This window comes from Delphinus delphis, chromosome X (assembly GCF_949987515.2).
Source record: "Delphinus delphis chromosome X, mDelDel1.2, whole genome shotgun sequence".
NCBI classification, from domain to species: domain Eukaryota; kingdom Metazoa; phylum Chordata; class Mammalia; order Artiodactyla; family Delphinidae; genus Delphinus; species Delphinus delphis.
Window position 1 is genome coordinate 65,556,645 of NC_082704.1, and position 26,322 is coordinate 65,582,966.

Below are 26,322 nucleotides of genomic sequence, written 5' to 3' on the forward strand. Positions count from 1 at the left end.
TATCAATGAAGTACTACTCATGTTTCCTAATTATGAGTTTATCCTAATTTTTCATACATCTTTCCCCTCCCTGTAGCGTGAAAGCAGCCATAGACAGTACGGAAACAAGTGGGCAGGACTGTGATCCAATAAAACTTCATTTACAAAAACAAGTGACAGCCCGGATTCAGCCCATGGGCCATAGGATGCTATCCTTGTTCTATACTGTATATACACGAAGACTTTAAAATAAGACTTGAGGTGATACGTTAAAGAAAATATTCAGGGTGATCTTTATTCAAAATACTTGTAATACAATGACAGTAACACAGCTCTACTTGAATTAGCACTGGAAAGTGTCTCATGATCTGTGTATTATGTGCATGACTTAATAGTCACCTAGATATTGGCCCGAGTTCTTGGTAGAGTGATAGAATCCTCATGGGCCACGTTATTATCATCCCTTAGAGGATCTTCTTCCTTGCCACAGGTCTTTTCTTTGGATGGCTTAGAAGTGACTTTGTCTTTATGTCTGTTATTTGTTCTTATTCTTACCTTATCAGCTCTAGTGTTTACCTTCTTCACCAGCGTGTCTTCTACCCTATGTAGGTCCAAAAGTGAATCTGATACAGAGGTTACTTTGGATGTAATCACTCTCCTAGCAGTCATCGTAGGGGGCTGTGGTTTTGGTAATTTGCTATATCAAACCCTAAATGGCTTTCAGGATTAGGAGGAATTAATCCTTCCATTGATGTCTCAAAATGTGATCTGAACAAAGTAACAGGGATCTCAGTCTAGTAAGTGTTGAACATGGAAGTAAATCTTTTTATTTACCCTTTTTGTTGTATTTGTTATATTTAATAGCTTTCCTTATAATGAACCTACCTTGTATTTCCAGAAGAAAATTTCCTAGTTTTCAAGAGTATTGAATTAGGTCTGCTAAATTCGCTATTTTTAAATTTTATTTTCTATTTTATTTTTTTACTACCTTGTTTCTGTGTTCAAAAGTGAGTTTTTGGTTGGAGTGACAGTCTTTGTCAGTTGTTGACGTTAGGGTCATTAATGAAACCTTGTTGCCTGAGCTTTTAAATTCAGCAGATCTCAAACTGTCCCATGCCATCTGAAACATGTTTAATAAAAAAAAAATTTTAATAATAAAAAATTAAACATCTGTTTTAATTGGCATTATAATATAAAAAATAATTTGTATCTGATATTTGGGCCCTCGTTCAATTGCTGCCCTTCTAAGTTTGTGTAAATAATGCTTAATGTGAACATCCCTGTAAATAAGTTTTTGCACATCTCCATGTTTGTTTCCTAAGGTTGGATTAAATGTACAATTCCATCTAGTGTATGAGAATGCCTGTTTTTTCATATCCTCAGTAATGTACTATATTGTGGTTTTAAAAAATCTGCCAGTTGCAAAGGTGAAAAGTGGTCTCCCTTGATGTTTTAATTTATTTGATTCCTAATGAGATGGAACAGTTAAAAATCTTTCTTGGGTCTTATTTTTAAGTTTCTTTTTCACACTGATTTTTGATCTACCATATATGTCACAGATGTTTCCCTCAATTTGACATAGAAGTTCATTTTTTTTTTTTTTTTTTTTTGCGGTACGTGGGCCTCTCACTGCTGTGGCCTCTCCCGTTGCGGAGCACAGGCTCTGGATGCGCAGGCTCAGCGGCCATGGCTCACGGGCCCAGCCGCTCCGCGGCATGTGGGATCTTCCCGGACCGGGGCACGAACCCGCGTCCCCTGCCTCGGCAGGCGGACTCTCAACCACTGCGCCACCAGGGAAGCCCAGAAGTTCATTTTTATGTAGCTCAAATATCTTTTTTCTTTATGGTTTATTCTTCCCTTGCATTTCACAGTGAAGATAAATATAGTTTATCTTCACTTTATAGTTTCATATAGTTCATGCTTTATTTATTTACTTTTAAATATAAATCTTTTTCTGTTGGGGATCCTCTCTTTGTGTGTGGTATATAATTTTTCTGAATGTCCAGCACATTCAGGGTTCAGGGGGTGATAGGGTACTAGTGGGGATCTCAGCAGAAGGAGTTTTAGAATTTTTTCTCCAGTTTTCTGCTTTTATAACATGACTTAAATATTCTGTCTGCCCCTGTTTCTTTTGTGTGGCTTCTCAGTTTTGCTTCCACTGGCCTATTCTGTCCTCTTTGATGGTTTGGCAACTTTTTCTGTAAAGGGCCTGATAGTAAATATTTTAGGCTTTGTGGACCATATGGTTTTTGCCACTGTGGCATGAAAGCAGCCAGAGGCAGTACATAAACAGACAAATGTGTCTGTGTTCCAACAAAACCATATTTATTTAAAAAAAAAAGATGGTGCTGGATTTGGCTTGTGGGCTGTGGTTTGCCAACATCTGCTCTGTGATATTTTGCTTTATAACTTTTGCTCTCATAGTTTCTACTTAGTCATGGTGGACTTCCTCATGTTCATGCCTCTCATCTCCCCTCATAACCTCTTAGAGCACTTTTTCACCTCCAGTCTCTGCTACTGATTACCTGTTTCTGTACATATTTCACAATTCTGAGTTTCTGAGAGCACAGGTGGTAGCCAGACTGGGTGCTTTGTATGTCATTAGTATTATGTTCTGGGATGTAAAAGTGATTTGCTTGGCTGTCTACCTTGCTGCTTCAATATAACCAATTCCATATTTATTACATTCCTTTTCAGGGTCTATTCCTTGCAATCCAAATTTTATTGCAAGAAATGGGCTCATTTGGGTCAGTTTAAGAAGTTTACAGAACTTGACTCCACTGTGGCATTATTAATGTCATTCAGTTTATTTCTCTGGTTTTCTGCATGTCGTCTTGCTTCTACTTCCAACTGGTTTCCTCATACTCTGTCCTCCTCTACCTCCTAGCTACTGAATACTTATGTTTTTATGTTTTTTTCTCATTCATAACTTGAGCTTGTGCAGCCTCTGTAGGCGTGGCCTCCAGTCTACCTCATCTTTCTCTCTGCAAACTATCTGTTTCCACTCTTGTTCTCCATGCTGCCCAGTTGTCATTAAATTGAGACTCTGATTGCCTGTGGGTTAAGTTTCCTGAGACTGTAGAGGTAGCAGTTGTTATTTGGCAGGTCTAGGACATTTCCCCCTATTGATTGCTATGTGGAAATGTTTTTCTTTCCCTTTTTATAATCCCGAAGTACTTTAGACTAACACAACTCATCTATCATAGGTATATCCAGAGTCATTTAATTGCTCTAAAACTAGAAGGCATCCCAGTCATGGGACATCCGAAAGATGCCATACCTAACCATCTTTGGAAGCGACAGTTTCACACATGACTACACGACCCTACTTTCTCTATATCCTTGAGTCCTGCTGCTGTTTGATTTCCTTATCCTCTGTTCTTTATTCTATTGCTAATGGAGTTTTTGCTTATTTTTAGCTTCTGATTTCTGTGCTTACAGTTGATATTACTTAAATCCTTCATGATTCTTACATAGGCTGTGGTATGTTCTTTCATTGCATATCCATTCATTTCAGCTGCAGAGGTTTTGTCCCTCTTTTTCCTCAGTTGTAAGTTGAATCTAATTTTCTTACCTCATCCTTGTTTGCGGACAGCTTTCATGTCACAGCAAGTCATAGGCTGTTGACCGGCTTGTGGATATCTGTCCTTGGATCTGATCCTTACTTCCCCTTGATCTGAATAGCCATGGATTCAGAGGAGGGATTCTTGGTCACAAGAATGCTTTCTTAGCTAGACTCGTTTGCAGTACAGTTTCCTTTAGAAGAATTTTGGGCATGGGTGACACTATGACATGTCTACTTTATTCTCTCTGGTTTAGCTGCCTAACACTGCTTATTTGCAGCATCTAGCAAGTCTCTCAAAGTCTCACCTTCTAAAGTGGGTATAAAATGTAAATTCTATGTCACAAGCTGGTTTGCACAGCATCTTTAAAACAAGGGATTTTCTGGAAGATCATAGCCAATTCCCTAAATTGCATTCCTCTTGAGGGGCTATTCTGCTTCTTACTATTGGTTAGGTACTTCTGATTGCTAGAAACAAATTCACCAGTGAGCTAATGACAGGTTATTGGCTGGTGACTTGTGGGGAAATAATGGTGACTGGGATCACATGAAATGCCAATTATAGGGGGACCTTAATATAGTTATGCCCATTAGGGATGGGATCTGGGTCCAAAGAAGCTTTGGGAAACTCAGCAGCAGGAGTTTGCGGATCTTCATGTTACGATTGTGCCATTTATGTAACTGAGTTACTCTGTCTTCTTAAGTTTTGTGTCTTATTTCTCCCATTGCCTATTGGCTTACCTATTCACTTTGTTTTAGTTTTTTTCTCTGCCTCATATTTTTAGCTTATTCATAGGTTCTGCTTACTTAGGGCTTCACCTTTTTTCCCCCCACTGAATTGTATACTTTATTTATTTTTTAAATTGGAGTATAGTTGATTGACAGTGTTCTGAGGGCTTCACCTTTATCATAAGTTTTGCTTGTTTGTGGCCCTCGTGGCCTCACCTCTCTGCATTGTGTTGGCTTGCTGTCTATCCTTTCAGCTTCAGTTCCCTTTGCTAACTATGATTACTACTTTTTTTTTTTTTTTTTAAAGAAGATGTTGGGGGTAGGAGTTTATTTAGTTATTTATTTTTGCTGTGTTGCGTCTTCATTTCTGTGTGAGGGCTTTCTCTAGTTGTGGCCAGCGGGGGCCACTCTTCATCGCGGTGCACGGGCCTCTCACTGTCGCGGCCTCTCTTGCTGCAGAGCACAGGCTCCAGACGTGCAGGCTCAGTAGTTGTGGCTCACGGGCCTAGTTGCTCCGCGGCATGTGGGATCCTCCCAGACCAGGGCTCGAACCCGTGTCCCCTGCGTTAGCAGGCAGATTCTCAACCACTGCGCTACCAGGGAAGCCCCGATTACTACTTTTGATAGCCCAATTCTAATTCCTGAGAATACAAATGTACTAGGCCTGACTTATCCCAGTTTAGTTAGATATTTATATACCAACAGCAGCAGTTTGTGGGTCGTTTTTTTTTTTAAGATTTTCTGCAAGTTGATAAAAAATCTACAATCTACAATACTTCTGGGTAGATATGGAATTCTATGAACACATATAATAGCTCTCATACTGTAATTGATGGATGTTTCCTTATGCCTAAGAATACTATTCCTTACTCTGAATATCTCTTAAATCCTAGAACAAACAGGGTTCAGTCTTTTTTTTCTCGTGTTTCCCTCTCACTTGAAAAATCGTCAACAGCTCTCCGCTCTCACCAGACTCCACTTAGTCATTCACTACGACAACATCGTAGAAGCCACCCTGGGTGTCTCCCAAAAGATAAAATCCTAACCCCTGGTACCTGAGAATGCGACTTTATTTGGAAATATGTTTGTGGGTCTTTACTTTTGTGTTCTGCAGTTAATATGATTATTATACTTAGTCTCTGTTTCTTTTACTTTGCTTCGTTTCTTCTAGCTTCCAATGCATCCATTAACAACTGGCTTCTCCATCCTTTATTTCAGGGGTTGCAATTGCAGATGCATGCAGGGTCCAGATGGGGTAAATGTGTAAGATGGTTCTGATATTTATTTTCTTATTTATTTCTTGAAACACTGCTTTGTTTTTGTTTTGTTTTGTTTTTTTGGCTTTTCTTTTGTTGCTCTACTTTTGATACAGACATTGGAAAAGAGAATTCTCTTAAAATAAAATAAAGATTTCAAATGCAATGGTAAAGAGCAGTTGATGCTTCTAAGAGGGAGTGTTTAGGTTTGTGGTCCAGTGGAACATGAACCTTTCATCCAAAGGAGAAGGCTATTACTCCTTGGCTCCTGTTGATTGTTGCCCAGTAAAAATGCTGCCCAACATTGACAGGATTTCCAGCTCTCTGCAAGGAGCCTGAGTTTGAGCTGTTAGCTTAAATTTGTTTAACTGCTGCAGGCCAACACAGTGTGTTTATTTTATTTTTTTAAATATTTATTTATTTATTTATTTTGGCTGCCCTGGGTGTTAGTTGCGGCACGCGGGATCTTCGTTGCAGCATGTGGGCTTCTTAGTTGCGGCATGCATGTGGGATCTAGTTCCCCAACCAGGGATTGAACCCGGGCCCCCTGCATTGGGAGCACAGAGTCTGACCCACTGGACCACGAGGGAAGTCCCAAATGCAGTGTGTTTATAAATGCTCTTATAACCCCATAGCTTCTGCTTCTTTATATTTTTGACTTGTTTGTAGTGTTACCTTTTTCCCATGTGGTATGAAACATGAGTGTGTAGTACTACCCGTTCAGCTTGGCCTGTGGTTGGCAGTTTTCCTTGGGTAGTGTTTAAAGCTAGGTCGCAGTTTTGAATGGAATGGTATAGATTCGAATAGATTAGGAAAGAACAGATGAAGATAGACTATTTAAAAATGAGAAAATACTAGCCTCCATCTGGCAAAGGGTAAGTACTTTGTGAAATTTTTGTTCCAGCTATATGTTTGTATGTATGTATATCTTTGTTCTAATGTAATTGTTTCTTACTGTGGATTAAGCAACTTTATAAGGCACCTAGTGAAATAGTGTGAGTAAGCTGGCATCCTGTGGGCTAAATCCCTCCTGTATACAGGTCTCCTTTGGCTCACACAGTGTTTCTTAAAAATCTGGTGATTGCCAGGGGCTTGAGGGGAGGGGGAGAATGAGGAGTTGTTGTTTACTGGGTATAGAGTTTGAATTTTGCAAGATGAAAAATTTCTGGAGATTTGTTGCTCAGCATTATGAATATGATTAATGCTACTGAACTGTGCACTTAAAAATGGTTAAGACGGTTTAAAAAAAAGAACAGGAGTAACCCATTAAACAAAGTTTACACAGTCATCAGAATATCCTTGAGTATCTCAAATATAATCAAGTTAAAAAATACTTGATGACCATCTTTGATAAAACCTTCCATTTCTATATATCAAGCTATGGCCCACGGGGCAAACGTGGCCCACCGCTTTTTATATTTATATATATATATATATATATATATATATATATATATATATATATACATACACACACAGCCTATGAGTGGAGAATGGTGTTTACATTTTTTAATGGTTCAAAAAAATCAAAAGGAGAATAATGTTATAACCTGTGAAAATTATACAAAAATCAGATTTCAGTTTTATTGGAACACAGCCACACATTCATTTATGTATTGTCTATGGCTGCTTTTATGCTACAGTGGCAAAGTAGTTGTGACACAGACCATATGGCCTGCAAAACCTAAAATATTTACTACCTGGCCATTAAAGAAAAACTTGGAAAGTTACTCTATTGCAACAGTTGCCGGATCCCTCACAGCATCATCTTTGATGGCTTTAAATGCCTAATTAACAGCTCTGTCATGGCCTCCTAGTGGCTATTATCATTCTATTCTAATATGTGGGGGGATTCTCACTTCCTTATCCCCTACTGTGACACCCTAACCAAATCGAGCAAACTCACATTCTTGGTGAGCTTCAGTTATGCCTGGAATTCTGTTAGCAATTTCTGGTATTGTAGGTTCTTTTATTTTCAAGAAACGGACCTCTCTTGGGTCAGCCAGGCAATTTGGACCACCCATGGCTATGCATGGCCAGCCTCTAAGGTAGACAAAGGTTTCATAAGAGTCAAAATAAAGAAAATCCAGTATTTGAATAAGACAATTAAAAAATAAAGAAAATGAAATTCAGTTTCCTCTCTGAGGAAAATGGTTTGAGGATTGGAAACGGTTCCAAGATAGATGCAAGCAACAGGGGTTTGTATCATTCATCTAGTATGCTACCTTTAAAATCTTTTTTTTAAAATAAAAATTCTATATATTTAAGGTATACAACTTGATGATTTGATATACATAGTGAAATGATTACTATAGTCAACCGTCAAACTAATTAACTTTCTTCTCACCTAGTTACCTATTTTTTTGTGATGAGAGTACCTGCAATCTATTCTCTTAGCAAATTTTCAGTATTCACTATAGTATTATTAACTGACCTTATGCCATATATCACATGTCTTCATTCCTCCTTTTCTCTGCTTTTTTGCCTTCCTCATTATCTACTCAAGATTTAGTTTACTTCCTAGTTTTGTTTATATTCTGTTTCCTCATAAATTTTCAGTTATTCATCACTAAACCTTGCTTATTGCTCCAGTGTCCTTGGCTGTATCTCATGTTTCCCAGCGCTGTCATTTAATATTCAGCTCCCTCTGCTATGGGCCTCACTCTTTTTGTATTTCACAAACTTTATTCCTCAATGCAAGAATTTAAATGGCTTAGCTCACCCCCTGCTTGGGTAGTCAGTTTCTGAGTCGTGCAATGACACAGCACTTAGGTAGTGTGTCCCACACCTGGTACATTCAGCTTTGGGTGACAGGACAGGTCATATTCTAAAATTCATTGCTCTCTCAGACTGCCTCATCTCCAGAACTATGAGTGGAACAGTTTACCTTAGATGAGACTGTGAGTGTAGCCACCACTTGATTCAGGTGTGTTTGTATTGCATTTCTACATCTTGACCACTAATCACCTGTGCCCCGCATCTCATTTTCTCATTTCTAAAGATGCTTCTGTTTATACTTTTCCAGCTCTTACTTAAGCAGAAATGTTGGAGAGTAACTAAGTCACGTCCAGATGCTATAGTCTGATGTCACGAGGCCACTTTAGATATTTCCCTGCCAATTTTAGAAGCATCCACCTGTCTGATCTTCTTGGCCACTTCAGTTTTCTCTCTTGCGATTCTACCACAAGTTACCTTCATTGGATGTGTGATCCTGTGACAATAACTTGGCCACAGTTCCTGTAGGCCCTTAACCTTCTAGCCTGGGTTGTGGTGGGGTGTGTGTCTGTTCTCTGCCCCACCACCAAGTCATAACCAGGTCTAAATATTTTACTTCCTGCCGAAGTTCTGTTTATGTAGCCCAACTCTACATTATTTTCTAAATTACATAAGATTTCTGGTTTCAAGAAATAAGACGCAGGATTAGCTCAAGAAATAGACATTTATCAAATAGATACACATAGTAAGATACACACAGTAAGGAAGATAGGATTTCATAGGAATCTTAAGAACAGTGTGGTATGGAATTAAATCTGTGGTGGCTCTAAGAGCTTAAGCACATGGAGTTTGTAGACCTTTTCCATTGTGCTGTTGACTTGAATTAAATCAGTTATTTGTTCAGCTATTCTCTTCCTCTCTACTTTTTTTTTCTTCCTCATGACTGGCTTTGCCACTACTTCAATGAGGCTTTCAGCTTCAGCTTTTACTGGTAATTACCTAGTTTTCATTGTTTCTACTCAAATTCCAAAGAGTGAAAATCTAATTGGCTTAGTTTATCTTTACTTCTGCAGTGCTTTTTCATGCTTAGACATGCTGGCAATATATGGATTGGTCCCGACAATCGTGCTCATTGGAGAGGATGTAGTACTAGATAATGTGAAACAAAAGCTGGTCATTAAGGGCTGTGCTACAGCTGTGACAATAGATAGGGTGGTGATCTTTAGAAGGATGCAGGCGTACATTTGTAGGAACCTGAACACTGGACACATTTAGTCCAGTGGTTCGCAAGCTTGGGAACCTATGGTCTGATCCATGTTATTCCGTGCCTGTTGGAATGGTAACTGAGCACCCTGTCTAGCTATAAGAGAGATAAAATCATGCTTTCCAGGGTCAGCACCTCGTGGTTATGTTGGAATTTGCACATCATTGTCAGAAGAGAAATAACTGCCAAACCCTGCTCTGCTTATTTTTTTGTTGTTGCTATAATACAACCACTACCAGTAGCCTCAGTGCTTCACCTTAAGTGGCTGTATGTATCAGTCACAAAGGCAATTGTGTAATTAGTGGCTTTGCCACAACATAACCTGGACTTGTAAAAAAAACTTTGCATCCTGGTATCTGGAGGGGATTGTGTATGATTTTCTACCCTACAGTCATACCCTAACAATTCCAAATGTTTTATATTTCTCCTGGGGGTCTGTTTTCATGCAACTGTATTTCTGATACAAATTTCTATACAAAATTGGCTCTTTTGGTCTCAAGAAATGAAGAATCACTCAGCCTGCCTCATTAATAGGAGTTTATTTTATATAAATATGTTGAACAATGTGGAAAATGGGGCTATAATGGGAATCTAAATATAGAAACAATATTGAGTATGGGAACTGGATTCGAGAAGCTCTGGGCACCTTAACAGCAGGTATTTTTGGTTCATTACTCTTGTGCTACACCACTGACATCACTCAGCCACTGTGCGTTTGCTGTTCCTTCTAGCTCAGTGGCTCTCTATCAGAGCTGTACATTAGAATCAACTGAGGAACTTTAAAAATAAACCAGGGTGAGATATTGTGATTTAATCGCCACAGGCATCAGTTTTTAAAGTTCCTTCATGCTTCTTTTGCTTTTAATTTTTAAAAATTTTTTTGGTTGCACTGTATGTGGGATCTTAGTTCCCTGACGAGGGATCGAACCCATGCCCCCTGCAGTGGAAGTGCAGAGTCTTAACCACTGGACTGCCAGGGAAGTCCTCTTTTGCTATTAACTGGCTTCCCCAACCTTTATTTCTCTACCTGCCAGTTTCTGCTTACTTGTGATATTCATGGATTGTATTACCTCGTAAATTTGCCTTCTCTTGGTCTTAATGAGCTCCCTTAGAGAAGAGCCTATGGCATGACAGCAAAATTAAAGTGTCTATTGCAAGGGTTGGCAAACATTTTCTGTAAAATTCCAGATAGCAAATATATGAGGCTTGTAGGCCACAGAGTCTCTGTTGCAACTATTCACTCAGGGAATCAACCAGAGACAGTGAATGCAAGATCCGTCTGCAGCCAGATTTGACCCATTGGCTGTAGTTTGCTGACCCCTGGTCTGTTCCTTCCTTGTTCATAGTAAACTTTCTTGTTTATTCTTTCTCAGTATCTTCTTAGCTACTGTTCTCCAATTCATCATTAACTTGAATATAAGAATTACTTTGGGGACTTCCCTGGTGGCGCAGTGGTTAAGAATCCGCCTGCCAATGCAGGGGACACAGGTTCAAGGCCTAGTCCAGGAAGATCCCACATACTGCGGAGCAGCTAAGCTCGTGCGCCACAACTACTGAGCCTGCGCTCTAGAGCCCACGAGCCCCAACTACTGAGTCCGTGTGTTACAACTACTGAAGCCGTGCGCCTAGAGCCCGTGTGCCACAGCAAGAGATGCCACCGCAATGAGAAGCCCGCGCACCGCAACGAAGAGCAGCCCCTGCTCGGCGCAACTAGAGAAAGCCCGCATGCAGCAACGAAGACCCAATGCAGCCAAAAAATAAATTAATTACAAAATTAAAAAAAAATTACTTTGTAAAATTCTACTTCATCTAAAAAAATTCATTTAGGGATATTTATCGTGGTAGCATTTGATTTATAAATTCATTTGGTCAGAATTAACGTGCTTGAAACATTTCTTCTCCTCTTCTAGAGACATTTAGTCAAGTCTTTTTATGTCCTAATAATCATAATTTTCATCATGTAGATCTCCCCAGTATTTCTTATGTTACTCCTTAGGTATTTTATGCCATATGTAGCCACAATTTTCTATTAATTCTAATAACTTTATTTTTCCTAGCTTATTTTAAAATGGAAGTGCTGTTTTTCCTGGTTATAAAGAGGTACTTATAATAAGCAATTCAAATAATACAAGGATATAAAGAGTGCAGGCAAGATAAGCTATAATCCCATCATTCATCTAAAACCACTGTTAATGGTGTATAGACTTCAGTGTTGGGCTGTCTTTGTCATTGAGCATTTATTTTATCTAATTATGCCACCTGTTCAGATTCTGTGCTGATTAAGCAATTTCATGATTACAATTTGGCTACAAGAAAAGCATATGCTCCTCATGTGGAAACGAGTATTCTGGTTACATAGATGGGTATGTTTCTTGTAGTAAGTTAAATTGGCATGTTGAAGATTATTTACCTCTCATTATATGTCAGCTATGATGAATGCCCTTGTAATTTATCTTTGCACAGTTGACTCATCATTTCCTTACCAACCATAATTTTTAGTCACAGAAGCTGCAGTGAATTCTCTCAGGGCCCTTAGGCCTGGTTTGTTTCCATGGAAAAGAGCCTGACAAAAGACTGATAGTGTCGACATGTTCCTGGCAGCAGGCATGAGCATAAGTATGCATTTGAAGAAGTATTAAGAGAATATGATAAAAATCAGTGGTTACAGTTTGTTAGGAGAAACTCCCTCATTTTCTAATTTACCTAGAGAATTACTTTAGTCAGTTCAGAGATAGCAGCATGTATATGTTTTGTCTTGTTCCTGAGGCACAGTTGTTGGAAGTTGGCTACAATGGGCCACCAAAGGATTTTTACACTCCTTGAATACATCCAACTAGGGAGAATTGCATGAAGTATTTGTAATTGAAAAGTGTGCGTGCCTGCTTTTAGTAGCCTGGAACTTGATAAAAATGTCGTTAACTAAAGGTAGGATATAAAATATTTTAACTCAGTAACAGCTTAATATCTAAAAAGAACTTCTGCATCACTAAGAAGAAAAATGTCTTGCTGGGAACAAGTTTGGGAAACAAATGTACTTTTTTTTCTTTTTGTGGGGAGTAAAGTGCCCTCTCAAAAAAAAAAAAAAAAACCTTGCCTAGTTCAGAAAATGCATTGTTCTGCTTAAAAACCAGCTTAACATTTTGTTCTAAGTCAGAAGTAGTTCCTAAGTTGTATGTTTTATGATAGTTGTAACCTCATTTATTGACAGTTCTAATCCAGTGATTTAAAAAATGTGACAGTAAGGATAATTATAACCAAAACATCTAATCGTTATAATGTAAATATATATTATATTTAATTGTGGTTGTAAAAATGCATTTTGAAACTTCAAGGAAAACAAGGGTGGCCTATATGATTTGGCTACTTAATATCAAAAATGGATGATATGTGGGGGTATCACTGGATCACAGGACTCAGCATATAGTTTTACTCAGGGCTAACATAGTAAGGATACATAGCCTTTCTAAAGTTAGCATAAAGAAAAAGACACACGTGGAGTCTGGAGGAGTCCTTGTGCAGCTTTCCATCTGCTTTCTCCTTCCCATGAGCAGTCACACAGAGCATCCCCTTGCAATAAAAATACAGCAGCACGTTGTAACAGCAACAGGTTTCTGCCAGGGAAACCTGTTAAGAGACTCAGCAACCAAGGTTTTTATTGTGGGCTGGTCACATAGGCACTTTCTGCTTAGCACATACCAAGACATCAGACTTCCAGAAGGAAAGTAGGTATTCAACGTGATCCACATTATTTATATAAGCAATTTAGGCACAGTGAGCCACCCTTATCAGTTAGGGAAAGTTTTCTATCAGTGCAGGGAACTGTTTGCCAGTAAAGTTTCCTGATGCCAGCCAAGGGCCAACCTTGCAAGCAGGTCTTTCTGAGGATAGTAGTCTTAGGCCTGCTATGTTAACTCTTTCCTGTGTACGTGGGTTGAATGTATAAGAATAGATCAAAATTATAGCATTCTATGATTGATCACATTCAGGTACTGCTTAAGGTGATAAGAGTGAGTTCAAATATATGATTTCTGTTCTGTTTGGGGCATGTAAAAAAATTTTGGGAAGCCTTTTAGGTTATGTCAAAGAGTGACTTAAGCTTAACTTGTAAAGTATTTTTAACAAAATCTTTGATATACTGGCTATTTTTTCCTTTTTTCCTCCTTACACTGTTGGAAATAGTTAACTGAGAGAAGTGTGTTAATTTAAAATTGTGGGTGTCTTTCCTTCCCCACACATTAATTAGGAAATTCACCTTCAAGGAACCATTCTTTAAGAAAGAAGTCCAAGGGAATATTAAAGTTTTGTTCTATGGTTTCACATGAATTTAATTAAAAAACTGAAAGTTAGTTTAAAGTAACAGGCCTCTCCATTTGAGAAGATTTAAAAGCAGATTGATTGTGCTATCTGGGCATAATTCGATTCAGGTAATACTATTTTTCTCCCTTACCAGAAACTGAAGAAATTGCTGTAACCCCTTTGATGTATTTTCCTGCATCAAAAGTAAAAATATGGAAGTCTATTAAGACACCAAAATGTTCACATTGGTTATCTTTTGAGACAGGTTTACATAAGTAATTATTATTTCTTATGGGGTGTTTTGGTTTGATTTTTTTTCTTAATGAAAATATACTATGTTGGAAAAAATAAAAAGTTGGTAGGTTGACAGTGAGAGATTGATACTGCTATGACACCAGGTCTCTGACACCACCTGGCTTCAATTCATTTCTGATGCTAACTACCCCAAGTTAATACCAGATCCCACAAGTTAAGGGCAACATCTTCCTGAAGACTGCCTTCCCTTTAGTAAATCTTAGGGCAACCTATACTGACCAATCAGCTAAATTCAGGGATTCCTGTGACCATCTTGGGTTTGTTAATTTGCTAGAATAATTTCTAGAACTCCCTGAAAGTGCTATACTTACAATTACAGTTTTATTATAAAGGATACAACTCAGGAGCAGCCAAATGAAAAAGATACATAGGACAAAGTCTGGGAGGACCCTGGATAAGGAGCTTCCATTCCCTCACCCCTTGGACTCAGGATATGTCACCTTCCTGGCACATCAAAGTGTTCACCAACCAGGAAGCTCCTTGAGCTCTGGGTTTCTAGAGTTTTATTGGGGTCTTATCATTGGTCAGTTGGTTAAGTTCAGTCTCCAGCCCCTCCTCTCTGAAAGTCTAGAGGATAGGGCTGAAAGTTCCAATCTTCTACTAATATGCTTGGTCTTTCTGTCAACTAAGCCCATCTTGAGTCACCTCGTTAGCATAAACTCAGGTGTGCTCAAAATGGACTTCTTGTAAATAACAAAAGAACACTCCATCACTCACGCATTTTAGAGATCTGTGCTTCCAACAGAGGACAAAGACCAAATTTATATTATACATTTTTATATTTTATCTCTAGTTTTGTAAAGTTTTTTGTTATGAGGAGCGCAAATGATAGATCCAATGAGGGGATGATAATTTGCAAGGTTATAAGGGATCGTGAGCAGTAAGGGAGGCAAGAATTTTACTGGAAACCCACCAAAGGAACAGGTGAGTGGCTGTGCCTCTCTGGCATGGTAACTAGAAGGCCACCAGGAAATGGAGGCATCAGGAGAAACCCTTTATGGGTTTGTTTCTATTTATGGGCCATGTTCTGCTCTTTTTTTTTTTTTTGGTGGCTTGTGGGATCTTAGTTCCCCAACTAGGGATCAAACCCAGGCCTTTGGCAGTGAAAGCGTGGAGTCCTGACCACTGGACCACCAGGGATTTCCCCTGTTCTGCATTTCTGCTCTATCATTACCTTACCTCTGATTGTTTTGCTCTTTCTTTTGACCTTTTATATCCTTCTCTACACTTCTGCTTACTCATAGTTTATGCTTTTCCATGAATCCTTAGAGATCCAGTTCTATCTCTCACTTCGTTATGCATATTTAAAACTTGAGTGCATGTAAATTGTCAGCCTGTCATACTGACTGGCTCTTTCCTAGGCTAGGTTGGGAATTAACAGTAGTAGACTCAGAAGACTACTACTGCAGAGAAGTTTCACTTAGGAGCCAAGGGAAGAGAGGCTTATTACAATGGAAAGCACTTCTAAAACAACATTAAAATGTTTCTTTTTAAAGAGTGCTTAAAACATTAAGGATATCAGTGCTTTTCCTAATACCAAAAGCAAAATTCTTAATATGGAAGATTGATAAATGTCATGATATAAAATTTAATCGAGTTTAATGTATTAAAAAATGTTTGGATTTACTGTTAGAAAGGAATTCTAAATCTCAAGGCTAAATCAGTATATTTATGTATATTTTCTTATTCTGTCAAAATCTTGCAATCCTTAATTAATTTTTTTTTTTAAGTGGAAAGGATTTACTTTTTTCTCTCTCCCAGTTGTTTGGTTATTCTATTTGTTAATCCATTCTTTGCTCACTGATTTGTAAACACATCTTTATCTTTCTGTGTTTTCAAACATAGAAGCCATAAAATGATTCATAAGCGCAGCTAACATAATAAAATACTTCATGTCAAAAACACTAAATGAAGTCAAAAGAAAATGAGAAATTGGAAAATATATGCAACATGTATTACTTAGTGCTAATCTCCATTAATGTATAAAAAGATTCTAAATAAAATCAAAAGACCACAGTTTAAAATGAGCAGTGGGCATGAACAGAGACAGTTCACAGAAAAACAACACTTAAACCTATGAAAGAACGCTCAAGCTCATAAGAAATGCAAAACAAAACTACAGAGAAAGTTAATACTTGAGAACTTTGCTGGAAGGACTATGGGAAAACTGGCATTTATAGAATGTTTGTTAGAGTACAAAATAGTATAATACTTATGGAGGGCACTTTGGAGATATTTATCAAAACTATAATTGCCTTTATTTTTTGATCCAGTGATCCTGTGTATCTGCACATGTGAAACAAATTGCATATGTAACATTGCAGACAGTTTTATAATAGTAAAAGATTGGAAACAACCCAGGAGCCCATGAGTGTGGAATACTAGGTTGCTGTAAAAACACATGAGGAAGCAGTCTCTGCAGTGATATATTGTTAAGTGAAAAAGTGAAATGGACAATGTTCACTTATGTTAAAAAAAATAACAGATTATATAAAAGTGGTTACCTGTAGGTGTTGGGAGAATGGGGCAGGTGTATCCAGGGATGAGAACAAGAATTTTCTATATATAATTTTTTATATAGAGAGGGGGAAGGTAGCAGAATTGATAGGTTTGGAAGGTTCTGGTGACAAGATACACCTTTAATTTTTACTGTAATGTTTTATATATTGTGTATATTTCTAAGGTATATTGTGTTCGCTGATCTGTTGATTTCTTTTACATGCTAGTCTTTAAACTATGTGTTTTTTTTGTTTTTTTTAATCTTTTTTTACATCTTTATTGGAGTATAATTGCTTTACAATGGTGTGTTAGTTTCTGCTTTATAACAAAGTGAATCAGTTATACATATACATATGTTCCCATATCTCTTCCCTCTTGTGTCTCCCTCCATCCCACCCTCCCTATCCCACACCTCTAGGTGGTCAGAAAGCACCGAGCTGATCTCCCTGTGCTATGCGGCTGCTTCCCACTAGCTATCTTACGCTTGGAAGTGTATATATGTCCATGCCACTCTCTCACTCTGTCACAGCTTACCCTTCCCCCTGTGTCATACAGAGTGAAGTAAGTCAGAAAGAGAAAGACAAATACCGTATGCTAACACATATATATGGAATCTAAGAAAAAAAAAAAAAGGTCATGAAGAACCTAGGGGCAAGACGGGGATAAAGACAGACCTACTAGAGAATGGACTTGAGGATAAACTATGTTTTAATAAGAGGTTTTCTTTTTTTAAAAAAAAGGCTATGTTCACTCATTTTTCCTCTTGATAAGCTTTTTATTCAACTTGTATACATTAAATGCCTCCTGTACCATGCATGGGTACTGTACATAATTTATACATACAGTAGGTTCTAGGTTTTCTCTGGGAGATCAATAAGCTAGGGGAAGTATAATAGAGTTAAGTACGAGGTACGTAGGAAGGAAGGTTACCTAACAGTAGAGGTGATAGGAGGGGAGAGGAGGAGGACTTTGCAACATTGGACTTCAGGGGAATTTTATCACCAAAGCTGTACCCTAAGGCAGAACCCATATTTGGGGCCAAGTAACCAAGCTAACATTGGTAGATCTTGTTCTCTGAAGGACTTTTGGTATTTTTACAGTGGACTTAGCCACCATATATATCAATATATTGCCACCAAGGGGCTTAAATTCCAATTATTAGAGGTTCCAAGGGACCTGCTTTTGTCCATTAGGTGTTCTTGCTAAAATTTTTGTAATTCTGGGTCAGGAATCATGTCAGTCATAAATGCAGCCTTTTTCATGATGTCTCTAGATAAATTTTGTCATTTTTTAATTTCACGTTGTTGATCATCACCCATTCCTTTCTCTTGGAATCATGATACCTTGGTACCCTGGCATAATTTACAGTTTTTTTTCACTTTGTAGAAACTTAAAAATCTGTTGAAGTAGTGTTAAGTGTCTGGCTTAAGTTCTGCTTGGGGGGTTCCTTTGACGCAGAATGTTCCCTCTGATGTTAGACCAAATATTGTGATCAAGCTCAAGGGGTCAGTATATCTTATAGTAACTTTAGTGACTGATCTATAATTGGTAGTTTGATACTTTCAGCTCTATTATTTTCTAGTTGAGAGATTACATGATGTCTGTCAGTACCTGGGATTGAATAGTTGGCATATCATATTATACAAGCATTGCACCCTGGGTCTGAAATTACATTGTAATGTAGGGCGTAGACAAATCTACTTCCAACAGGTTGTATGAACATCTTTAACACCAATGAATTTCTACCGAAGTCATGGAACTCAAAGGTGTATTGTAGAATTTATAGGAGTCTGCTGGGCATTAACACTTTCAACTCAGGTTAGGTTGAATATCATAAGGTGGCCTGCCATCTTGCATTGGTGTATTTCCCTATAACCCCTGCTTGATTGGCAGCCTAGTGGCAATTTGGTTGTTGCTGCTGATACGTAAGCTCTTTGCTGATATATACAGGGTTTGTGTCTTTGTAGACCAAGCATTTTTATCCTTTTAGAATGCTGTGATTCCATCTCTTAAAACTGCCTGGCACTTAGTAGGTGCTCATTAAATGTTGAATAAACATTGGTATGAATATAATACCAATATGTCTACAATACCATATGTGTCATCCCCTAAATGCAAACAGTGTGTTACATGTCATTTATATTTTTCTGTATCTTGTACACTTGTTCTGAGGTACTTGCACTAGTAATTTTGTATGATTTGAGTAAAGAGAATATGCACATTTAATAATTTGATTCATTAGGTTGCTAGATTGCCCTTTGAAAATGTTCCAGTTTTACTGTCACTCACAGATTATAATAGTTCTTTTCAAAAAACAATGATACATGCAAATAGTAAATAGTTCAGTTTGTACTAAAGTGGATATAGTTAAAAGTTGCCTTTCCACCCCTGGTTTCTAATCCTCAATCTTCCTTCTTCCCAGATATAAGTACTGTTACTAATTTCATGTGTAATTTTTCAGAGATAGTCTCTGCATATATAAGTTGATACTCTTGTTATAAAGTCAGCATATTGTAGAAACAATAGCCTGATAAAAATAGATCTGTGGACCAGTCTCTGACAGTGATATACAGTTGATCCTTGAACAACAGGGGTTTGAACTGCCAGGGCCCACTTATATACGAGTATTCAGTTGTTCAATAAATATGTTCTATACTACACCATCCCGAGTTGGTTGAATCCTTGGATGTGGAACCCCAGGTATGGAGGGCTGACTGTAAAGTTGTGTGTGGAGTTTTGACTGCGTGGGGGGGTCAGCACCCCTAACCCTAGCGGTGTTCAAGGGTCAAGTGTATAAGCAAATAACCTAAATATAAACTTGGTGAGAAGGATCCAGAAGCAAATTCATGACTAGTATATAAGCAAGTAGTGTTCCTGCCAGCCATGCAAGGATGATTCAATTTTAGGAAATCTGTGAATATAAGTACCACATGGTTAGGCCAGAGGGAAAAAACATCACATGAGCAGCCCTACAAGTTGAACTTTTTAGTATTTTTATAATTTAATCAAAATCATTGTTCCATTTAGATCTTATTTTGATGTCAGTAGTCATATAATGATCTCACATTCTATTTTAAAAGGCTAGCCAATTGCCCAGTACTATTTATTGAAAATTCATCTTTTCCTCACTCATTTAAAATTACATCTTGTCAAATACTAAATTTCATAATTTATTTGGGTCTGCTTCTGGACTCATTGGTGTGTGAGTCCATTAACTGTCTTTTCTGTGACAGTATGGAATTATTTTGATTGTGTAAGATGTTACTATTTGCTGTGCCCACTTGCTGCCTGTCCATACTTAGATTCATTTATTTGACACCATTCCATATACTCTAAATTTCTTGGTTCTACATAGTATTTGTGTCAATAACTGTTCATCATGGCTCTTGACTTTCCCACTTTAACAATTTACTAGCGTAGTCTCCATCTGAATTTTTTTCATTATTCTATTTTGTGTCAGTTCTACACAGGGTTTTTGTTTTTCCCAGCTGCTTTTATACTTTTTTTTCCTGCCAGGTGTACCGTAAAGATGTATGATGTATATATATATACATGGGCTTTATAACAGGAAATTTTACATGTTAAAATTAATATACAGGGTGATTTTAATCAGCATACACATCGCATAATAGAAGAGCTAAAGCAGAAAAAGTAATATTTCATGATCTGTGCTTCCTTGCATGCCTATTTGCTGCACATTGCTTGTGTTCTTGGTTGAGATAGTCTTATCAAGGTAATATTTATGGGATGTTTCATGACAGCCATATTCAGAGTCCTCTGTCTTGCCTTGTGTCTTTGCATGCCTTAAACAGGACCCCTTGTCATACACAAGTCATTCAATTTTATGTTCTAAAAATTATCAATTTTGGCACTTAACATGTGACTCTAGACTATACATCAGAATATTTGGCTGTTAGTTTGAAATTAAAATTTATGCATAATATAATTTATTTAACAGATTACTTTAAAGCCTTTTGTTCCTTTCACAAATAATGAAGTGAAAACATGATCCATATTTCCTTGTGTGAGTATTTTTATATGATTTCTATATGATGGTATCTTTGCAAAAGTTGGAAAAATATGAACAGTTTTTATTAAAGTTCTTCTCAGTTGCCCATCTAGAAATGTTTTACTTAACCATTTTTATAGTTGCTTAATTAATTTTCTTCAAAATACAAGGCTGTGGATTGTTTAACCTGTATTTTAGCACAATATCACAAAACAGGTTATCCCCAAATTTTCCTTGCACATCAGGGGCCTCAACAAGGTTATTATAAACTTGATTCAATTTCCTTTATTGAATTTGTAATAAGTCTAATTTTTAGTACATGGAAAGATCAAAATGTGTGGTGACCTATTTATAGAGTAAAATTTGGAGGGATGTGGATGTCATCATTCGGTTATTTTTTTTTAAATAAACTTTTTGTTTTTAGAACAGTTTTTGGTGTACACAAATTTACAAAGAGTTCTCATATATGCCCCACTCAGGGTCCCCTATATTAACATTTTATGTCAGTTACTATGGTACATTTGTCACATTCCCTCTCTCCTTAACCCCTGGTAACCTCTAAATATAATTTTGGTCTCTGTGAATTTTCCTATTATGGGTACCTCATATAATTGGAACAGTATAATATTTGTCCTTTCGTGTATGGTTTATTTTACTTAGCATATCTTCAAGGTTTATCAGTGTTGCATGTACCAGAACTTCATTGCTTTTTTTTTATGGCCAAATGATATTTCATTGTGTGTGTATGTATGTATCACACTTTATTTATGCATTCAGTTTGTTTATATGACACATTTTGTTTTTATACAACATATATTAGTATATATTTGTTTATATATGCACTTTGTTTATAAAACACATTTTGTTTATTGTCTAGTGGATAGCCCTGCTCTACAACATGCATGTAATGTTTTGGGTTAATTGTTTCTACATTTTATTAAGCTAATTAAATTGCTCATAGTAAACTGTACAGTAGAGAATTATTTAACTCTTGCAATAAAAATCTTGAAATTGGCTCTGTAGTATTAAGATAAAACTTTGGTCTGCTGAAATTATGAGGCATCTATATTAATATCAGCACAGGCTATCCAAAAATTAACAAAATATTTTCCAATTTTAGTTGAGATACCTTTGGCATCAATGTCTATTTTCCTTGATTAAAATTGAACAGTAATACTAATTGGGTAAATAGTTTTATGTGATTTAAAATGTATTTTTCTTTTAGCTATAATTTTTAATATAGGTCAGTATTTTGTGTAGAATTGCTGTCTATTTCCTGAACATTTGCTCTTTACTTTCCTTTTCTCCTTATTCTCTTCATATTTTCTGAGGACTTTTAGTCAATTTCTTTAGGGAGGAATAAGTTCAAATCTATGTATCTATCACTCAAAGAATCATTTTCTTTCCCCCATTATACAATGTATTAAAAAATTATAAAAGGCATAGGTATTAATTGTAAAAAATTGAAGTAAAAAAGCATAGCACAATTAAAAGAAGAATATTCAGAACCACTCAGATTTTTGGTACATTTCTTTTTAGTATATGTATGTATACTGATAACATTTTTAGATGGCTCTTAAATTAACGAAAACATTTTCCTGTCTTTAAATATGAATACACACTAATCTCATTTGGACCGTGATTTTTTGGTATAACATCTCCCTCTTTTTTAGACATTAGAATTATTTTAAGTATTTTTAAAAATAAAATTTGAACATATCAGTACAGTTAACATACTTACAGAAACATCTTTGTGTACGTATGTCCCTGATAATTTCTTTTATTATAAACTTGTTAGAGACGCGATTATTTTTTGTTTGTTTTGCACCTCTTGATTAGCTGATGTGAAGACAGTTAAGTGTAAAGTAATTAGACCCACATTCAATAAGCAAATGTTGTCCATACATCCCTACATCCCTTCACACTTAATTTATTGTCTCACCTCTGACAGACATACTCATTCTGTGCCCTGCTGTCATCCACCATCCTTTACCTTCCTCTTTCAGTTCTATGTTATGAGATGCCTCTGTTCCTTTCACTTTCACTAGTTGATAACACTTTTAATGGTTGAAATATTATTTTAACCTTTTAATCTGTTTTCCTAGCACTTTCTACCAAATACAACTATTCCTTCTCATTTAAATACCTCTTAATCATATCTATTTGTTCTATTACAGACAGCAGTCGGTTTTATACAATATCCTTTTTCTTTTATAATAGTCTTTTGATAACAATAGTTCACATTAACTGAGCACATAGTAAGTGTTACACACTGTTCTTTCACTTTTTTTTTTTTTTTTTGTAGTACTCCGGCCTCTCACTGTTGTGGCCTCTCCCGTTGTGGAGCACAGGCTCCGGACGCGCAGGCTCAGCGGCCATGGCTCACGGGCCTAGCCACTCCACAGCATGTGGTATCTTCCCGGACCGGGGCACGAACCCATGTCCCCTGTATCGGCAGGCGGACTCTCAACCACTGCGCCACCAGGGAAGTCCTACACACTGTTCTATGTGTGCTTTGACTCAGTTTTAATGGTCAGGAAGTAAATTCTAATATTATCCCTTGTTTTCTTCAGCTGCCGTAATTGAGGTCAGTTAAACTCAGTAACCTTGCTCCCGAAATGTCACAGAGCAATTCAAGCAGTTCATCCCCAGAGTCTCTGCTCTGTAGGTTCTCTCTCATTATCTTTTTATCAATGATGCTCTAGTTGGAGGTAAATTGAGGTCCTTTTCAATGTCCAGGGGTAACTGTGCTCCTAGGAAGATCAGGAACTCTTTAAGATTTGCCCTTTTTTTTAAGTTTAAATGCTGGACCAGCAAAGTAGAGGCAATCATTAGAGTATATAGGATAGGTGTGTTAGGATTAACCGGGGTACCTTTCTAATAGAACACCTGGATATGACCCTTATCTCCACATCTGGTTTTCAAACACACAATTGAACCATACAGAAAAGACCTTTTAATAAAGGCCATTTCCTCCCAAGGTTGGTTCATTTTAGAGATAGCCAAACCTAGAATTGTTCTAATTGCTTCTACTTGATATAATAATCTCACCAACTCTGGTGTTAGTATCATTTTTATTACATTTCAAAGACAGGTTATCAAACCAAGAGAAGTTCAAAACTCATCCAAGCATGGCCAGACAGTAAATTGTAGACTCCCTTTTTGAACCCATGTCTTATGATGGAAGAGCCTAATCTCTTAATTGCCCCAGGATACTACAGTGTCATCTTTGGACTTTCTTAATTACCCTTGACCTCTCTGGTATTTCCTCTTGTGATGTCTCCATCCTAACAACCTTTATTATACACATGTTTTCGTGATTTAACCACACTCCATGGAAGAAGCATTTTAAAAAAAATTTTTATTGGAGTATAGTTGATTTACAATGTTGTGTTAGTTTCAGGTGTACAGCAAAGTGAATCAATTATACATATGCATATATCCACTCTTTTTTAGATTCTTTTTCCGTATAGGCCATTACAAGAGTATTGAGTAGAGTTCCCTGTGCTGTACAGTAGGTCCTTATTAGTTCTCTATTTTATATATAGTAGCGTGTATATGTCAATCCCAATCTCCCAAGTTATCCCTCCCCCGCCACCCTGAAGAAGCACTTTAGAATGAGACTTGTTCCAAATTACTCAGTTGATTTCCCAAGTAGAGATCTGCCTTTTGGTTCCTTTATCTGGCTACCAGGATAGAGAGATTCCTGGGAGCCAACCTGCTATCAAGTCAACTGTTTTACCCCAGATGTTTCTGTCCAGGTTCAACCTTGGAAATTCAGGCTCCTCAATCTTCAGGTCTTCATCCTCCATTTGACTTTCCATCTCGTCCACGGAGGATTGCTGAGTTAAGTCAGGTGAGCGATCATTCCATCTCATTATCTTTCATGTTGTTGGGACAAGGGCTGTCTTTCTGTCAGAGGGGGGAAGTTTTATTCCTTTAAACTACAGAATAATTTATAAACTATAATGCATAGTCCAATTGGTTGGTTTTAAAGAAAATCCATTAAAAACAGAGCTTTGCTGTGCCTAAACTGAATATCTGTCTGTGTTCCTATTGATTATTACCTACCATGGGCCTTGCAGATATGCTCTTCCCCACATCCTCTGATAAGTAAATTATAATTGGTGTACATATCATGTACATTGTACAGATAATCAGAGTGTGAATTGGAGAGAAAATAATTTTAACAAGATCAGAATGCTTTTTAAGTTACAGTTTGAATTTGAAGGCTCTGCTGTTTGTGGCATTTTACATTCCAAGGAAAGCTTTGAATTGTTTGGGATTCAGTTAACTCACATTTCGCAAAGGAAGAGAAGCATGGCTAACCTTCACACCTGTGAAAATTTCCCCATATTTGCTTGGGAACAGATGACCCGTATGCACTTATATATTTGTCTAAGGGATACATGTGGTTTCTCAGCAGTTAAACCTTCATTCAACTGAAGTGCAGTTAGCCTTCCCCAACAGGGCGGTTTTTTCTCAATAAGTTTTCTTTTTTAATAGGAAAGAAAACGGTCGTGCACAGAGGGAGAATTGATCACCGTCTGTTCTTCAAAGACACTTCTGTGGCAGTTGTTGGGGCTACTAGTGCTCACTGCCCTGACAGAGACCTGCTTCGACAGGGTAGGAGGAGGGTGGGCTTTGGGTGTCAGACCTGCATCTCCACTGTTAACTACAGCCCTTTTGAAAGTCAGGCTTTACTCCTTTTCCAGGGACTCCTTTGGGATTGAGAAGCTTTCTTTCTATTTATTGGCCTTCAGCCTTGACTTGGCCTTGAAGTTTCTGAATTTCTAGCTCACAAGTTTTTTCAGGTTGAAGTTAAATATACTTAATTCACATACGTGTGAGTCATTTCAGTTGTAATGTGCGCAAGTCCTTAGACCAGGCACAGTTTCTTACCTGGCCACATGGCCCTAGTGAGAATAGCATCCCTGTGTCAGGGCTGAAACAGCGAAGCAAAGTGACTGATAGACCCAGATCGCTGGAGCCCAGATTCAGAAGCAACTAACATTTATTGGGTAATTCCTGTGTGTTAGACACTGTTCATGTATTAAAGCATTTAATACAGCAACCCTTTCCTTTAGGTTCTGTGAGTAGTCTTATCCAGATTTTACAGATGGGGTAATTACAGCTTACACAGTCTAGATGACCTGTCAAGGGTCACACAGCAAGTCATTTGCAAAGCAGGGATTTGTACCCAGGTGATCATACTGCAGGGTCTACACTCTTAGCCACTACATCAAGGCCCCTCATCGATTGCTGTTTCACTCTCCTTCCCCTGGCATGTGCAGTTATTCCTTCTTGCCCCCTTTCATTTATCTGAGTCTAATACTCTCTCTCTCTTTTTTTTTAAATCATCCTTCTCACCTCCACCTTCTCTAGCCCTTCATATTCAGAGTTTAACCACCTGGCTGGGAAAGCTGGCAGGCTTATACAATAAATAAATCCTCATAAAATTCTCAGCAAAGCAGATGGGGGTGAGTGTGGGGTCATTTATCCTTCTTTTGGAATATAAATGGGGTATGGGGTGTAGGGATCGTGGTCTTTTGGCATCATTGTCTCCTGGGAGCTCGGGAGCATCAGTGGTTCAGCTAGAGTGGTGTGCTGGCTTTTTGGGGTCCATGTTGAGCCAGACAAGTGAGGGGCTTTGTGGAGTCACTGAAGAATGAGTTATGTGCCCCTTGGTGCCTCTTGG

General features: G+C 37.6%; 1 long non-coding RNA gene across 3 annotated transcripts in view; it reads left to right on the top strand.

Annotated features, from left to right (window-relative positions):
• The window catches only part of LOC132418576 (uncharacterized), a 62,506-nt gene that overhangs the window by 14,149 nt on the left and 22,035 nt on the right, over window positions 1–26,322 (top strand). For all 3 annotated transcript variants that reach the window (XR_009518018.1, XR_009518019.1, XR_009518020.1), the window contains exons 5-6: window positions 22,930–24,480; window positions 25,131–25,250. This is a non-coding gene — a long non-coding RNA (uncharacterized lncRNA). The remainder of the gene's footprint in view (window positions 1–22,929; window positions 24,481–25,130; window positions 25,251–26,322) is intronic.